The sequence below is a fragment of the Poecilia latipinna genome, unplaced genomic scaffold, assembly GCF_001443285.1.
Source record: "Poecilia latipinna isolate Pla-1442-1.1 unplaced genomic scaffold, P_latipinna-1.0 Scaffold774, whole genome shotgun sequence".
Classification (NCBI taxonomy): Eukaryota; Metazoa; Chordata; class Actinopteri; order Cyprinodontiformes; family Poeciliidae; genus Poecilia; species Poecilia latipinna.
In genome coordinates, this window is record NW_015113390.1 from 172,274 (window position 1) to 177,482 (window position 5,209).

At 36.8% G+C, this 5,209-nt stretch overlaps 1 long non-coding RNA gene across 1 annotated transcript in view; it reads right to left on the reverse strand.

The window, feature by feature from the left end:
* Positions 1-4,009, reverse strand: part of LOC106955893 (uncharacterized) — a 13,169-nt gene extending 9,160 nt beyond the window's left edge. Inside the window, exons 1-2 of the long non-coding RNA XR_001426672.1 lie at positions 3,998-4,009; positions 1,119-1,122 (exon numbers count right to left, since the gene is read on the reverse strand). This is a non-coding gene — a long non-coding RNA (uncharacterized LOC106955893). The remainder of the gene's footprint in view (positions 1-1,118; positions 1,123-3,997) is intronic.
* Between the last annotated feature and the right edge of the window lie 1,200 nt (positions 4,010-5,209).

Below are 5,209 nucleotides of genomic sequence, written 5' to 3' on the forward strand. Positions count from 1 at the left end.
ATTTCCTGATTTTTTGCACTGACTGGAAGCCATGCCAATTAGCAGGTCTTAATATAAGAGAACATTTTGATCTTTGCAGTGAAACAACCATATGGTAGAAGTCAGCCTACTTAACGTTGGCTCCTTGATCTGAGCAGGGGGCATGAAGCATATGCACCAGCAGATACTGCTCTAGAAACAAGCGTGCAAGCTCCACCTACTTGTCGTGGCGCTACATTTGCTCATGTATAAACGGTGAGAAGCCCAAACAGCCATTTTCCAAACCAGAGAAAAATGCAGGGAAAGCACTTTGACAGGCTACCGATCCTTGAAAAGAGTTTGCACATACAAATTTACATACAAGGAAACCATGTTCTTTTAATTAGAAGGACGGGTTATGTGGGACATACGGCCAAGCAGGAAGTAGTAATCCTGAGAGCATTTGCACCATGTGGTATGCATCCTAATTAACCAGCTATCACTTCTCCCATGTGCTATAATTGTGATGCTCCGGGTGCTCCAGTCAACTGATAAGCCAAAGCCCATAATCCGTGAAGTGACTTAGAGAGGAAAGAGAGGGTGAAATTTGTATCATTTACCATTTAGAGATCAATCTTTAGTTGATTAGACTTCATACTTTTACTTAGTATCTCATATCCATTATTTGCGTGCAACAATACACGGATAATAACAGTGTGAACTGAAATATAATAAGCATCTGTCATTTTGACTGCTGTTATTATATCAGCCATTTTAACATCTTTTTACCATAAAGCCCACAGTGCACCGCACTACATGCAATAGAACAATCAACCTTTTCTTCTGTAGCAACTAAGGAAAGATAGTCAAACTCAGTGTCAGGACTTAATGAATGTCACAGCAGTATATCTTTATTGTAAAGAATACAAAGGGAACATTTTATTGTGGTGAAGAAGTTGCTGGAGAAGCAAAGTGCTGCATTACAGAAACACTTCAGGGGACTGCATCTTCAGCAGCGGTTCAAAGATAAAGCCTGCTGTTTTGTTCCAAAGACAAAGTGTAGCAGAAACTGGAGAGCCATAATCTACAAAGACGGCTTACTTCAGTTTGAAATAAGCAAACTCTTCTGAACTGAGAGCAATCAAAGGACATTTTCACACCATGCTTGAACATTCATTTTAGTTTTCGTCTGGTTTACAAGATTTCTGAGAACCAAAAGTTCAACTTTAATGACATTATTTTCCTTCGGAAGGGTTGATCAGTGGAACCTTTTACCAATTGCAGAGAATTGTTATTCACCCAAATTCATAAGTTATAAATGCACAATTTCAAATCAGTTGAACTAAAAATAATGTGGCACATTTGGATTTAGAAGGAAAAAAAATAACAAATGACATTACAAACGATTCACAGGTTCTCTGAAATAACTTCTTGCTGGTATTATGTTTACCATTATGGCTCTCTTTAAAATAACTTTGTGGCATTGGACAGCCTAATAGTTATGTAAGCATTGCATTTGTTTCAGGAAATATTTCTAAGATTTGTTTTAATTTGGGAAACTTTACATTAGTGGACAGAAAGAAAATCATGTTGTTAGAGCTGTTTAACGTGTTATTTTTTTTTTTTTCAGATAAATGCATCATTGAAAGGTTCATTGATTTTATTCAACAATTTCAAAACGTGAAACAAGTAACTATTATTTCTTACACACAGTAAGTTTCAAGTATATGCAATAAATCTATTAATACATATTTTATATCACAATTGTACAATATCGAATAACTATTAAATATCTAGGCATCAGTGCATAAGCATTGTTTTCAGTATTAAGACTGTATTGTTTCACAATCTGGTATTATAGCTACTTAAATTGAATGCATACAATATTTTAACCATATAATACACTAGACACTACGGTTCATTCTCTAGGTTCAGTGATTTTATAGTTATCCACATGCAGATGGGCTCATCCGTGTTCAGAAATATTCCTGAACACATCAGCAGTGAGTGGTTGTCACAGCTGTTCATGGACTGTGAATGAGCCCCGCTGGTCTGTTTCTGTAGGTTTGATTTGAATTTACCAGACAATTTCTCCTCGAGGTCCAATATCCAGGACGCAGCGTGAACAAGCATTGCAGTTCTGACCTGGCTTTACAGCAAATCTCAACACATGGACATGCAAGAGTATCGCCACAGTCGAGGCAAATTATAGCTCTTGGAGGCTGTGACATGGAAAAATTGCTTGACAAATTGTTCCAGGGTCACCCCAAAGAAATGAGATGAATGAGACCCTGTGTAGATTTCCAGCTGAACTGAGGCAGAGGCATATATATATCCTTCTATTTCTGGCCCTCTTATCTTTTTTTGTTTCAGTGCTTGACAGTAATTGTCACTTTCATTGTTACTTTGAGTAGATTTCCATGTAAAAGAACAGGGAAGTCACAGCTAATTAGCTGTTAGCTAGAATTGCTGAGAGAATAATGGTACTTTGCAGTATTACAGAATCTAAAGATATCCATCCTGAGGTGTAATATATATTTGCATCAGGGCAACATCAAATGAAACCTTGATCAGAAATAATGACTTCTAATGGAGCTATGCATGATACTGTGAGGCTGTCAAAGCTATTGTGTATCTTTCTAAAGTGATTATAATACATGCATTAAAGCATTTCTGACACACCATTTTGAAAGTTTCTTATTTTTCAAAACATCGTGGGAATCACTAGCAAGGTAAAAGCCAGCTTCTTGTTCTATGTTTTTCTTCACACAGAGGGTCTGAACCCTTGGCTACTGAAAAACAATTAATGTTCCTCAATCCTTGGAACCTGTGAAGTTTTAAATGTTACCCAAACAGTAACGCTATGAAGTTTACCAGAAATTGCCTGAATTGCAAACAACCATTCCCCACTGTGAAGAGAAGTGCCGAGCCAAACTGTTAATATTACTTCATTATTTGGAAGTGTCGCCATCACCAAACACCTTTTCCGTTGATTATTGTAATCTCCAGTTCAGGAACACTCCTCTGTCGAGCACACTGTGAGCTCTGAAAAAAATATTTCTACATATGTCGCAGCAGGCAGAGAAAGTTGGTCCCTGATTCAATATTTAGTTACTGTGCTTATTGTTAAATCTTGTTTTAACTGGATTTTTGCGAACCCAGTTCTGTCTATTTTACCCTAGACACAATAGGAAGAGCTGGTCCACGCAGATCTGTGATAGAACCACACTGGCCTATCGGTGGACATTTAGAGAATTACATTCTAGGTCTTTAAATTATTACATGGTGAATGACATCAATGTATTAAAACAAATCGAATCAGTATGACAAGATTCTTGGAAGTGTACCAGATTTTGCATGTTTTTTCCCTACCCCCTGTACAGTGATTCCTCAATATCCTCACAGAGTGCCTACACTGAGTATTCACAGCTAGCTAAACTCTTCTCCATCCCATATATCTCCAACAAGCAAATAGCTGTTGTATTTGGCAGATTTAATCAGAAGAAGTGTGAAACTAAAAACAGACATGCTAAAATACAATTACAATTACGAAACACACACAAGAAAAATGTCAAATCAGCTTTCACCATATGTGCACAGTAAGCAGGTACCAAAAGAAAAACAGGTACACCTCATGGCCTTTTAAGAAAATGATTTGTATTTGTCGAAAACCCACTAAACAAGCAAATATTTTATGCTAATGAATAATATAAAACTTACTGGCTTGGATAGTAATGCTGCTCTACTACACAATACCTTCGCTCAGCAGAGCATATTAGGCACTTCCTGTTTCTACTCTCTTCTTCCATGAAACTAAAGGGTAAGACAGCTAACAGACTAGTAATACTGAAATCAACCACTAGATGCTACTAAAAACACAAAAAAATTAACTAACTTTTCCAACAATCCCCAAAACTTTGGTGTCCCACATTAGAATTTAATGAGTTACTAAAACACAACTATGTTGTCTAGTAATTGTTGATGTAGCGGACACATTTACACTTTACTATTAAGATTGTACTTGCTGTGCGTTATGCACTGACATTATTCTTTGTCGCTCTATGGCTTGAAAGTAGAGTAGTTCTCCATAGTTTCTCAAACTGTGTTATGTTTTTACATAAATATGAGAGTATACTTTTATGCTTTAAGCTTCCTTTTGAAATAATAAACATATTGTAATTGTTCTTATTTGAGTGCAAAGGGGGGATGACAAATAAACTGAATATTACTGAAAAATTTAGGTTTCTGTTATAATGCCACATCAAATTTCACAGTAAATGTTGTTCATGAAAAGTTCCACCCTGAGATCTGGTTTCAAAAAGTACAAAGTGTCTCTGTCTGTCTAAGAACCAGCTGGCAGTGGCAGAACCCACAGACAGAAAAGAATGACAATGTGGAGAAAGCAGAAACTTGAGACTTGATAAGATCTAAATTACATTGGGCTGTTAAAATATGTCGTTTCCCATGACCTAAGTGCTATTCATGCAACTAAGTATCTTTGCTCTGATCAAATTAGCACTTTTGTTAATAATTGTTTCTTACAAATAAAAAAGAAACTTATTATATATACGTATCTATTAGGTTGCTTGCGAAAACCATGTTGTCAATTAATTTAACCATAATTTATGGTGACTATTGTTATTGCAAATGATTTAGCTGCCCATGTAGAAATGGTTTTATTTGCATCTATTGATAAGATGAGAAGCACCCTAAATGTCCTGTAAATATAGAATAAACATAATAAACATTCAGCATTATTTAAGAAAAATGAATTAATTGAAAATATCCTTCCTGTAACTACAGGAATTGTTCAGATTAGATCAGGATTAAACCTGTCAGCATTCAGTAGGTCAGAGATTCCCAAAGTGTGGGGCGCACCCCCTACGGGGGGGCATGTCGTTGAAGTGGGGGCGCGGGAAGCCGTCCGGATGAAAAAAAAAACAAAACATGAACACTGTATGCGCTGGGTTTTTACCTTAGAATGGTCAACTCTCTGTTATTCCTATGTCAATTTGATACAGTAGAGGCTTCCACACTTTTCACAGTTTTTCCCTCCAAACTAACCGACTGAGTTGAGTAAAGCTGTTGGATGCAGGTAATGTTAGCTAAAAGATGACTAGCTAATATCAATACAGAACCTTAAGCTTAACAAGTACCTTGTAGGCTACCGATGTTGGTGTCTATTTTCAGCTACGTACATTCATTTTGCCCCCAAAAAAGTCGATGCCCACCCCCCACCCCCCACACGCGT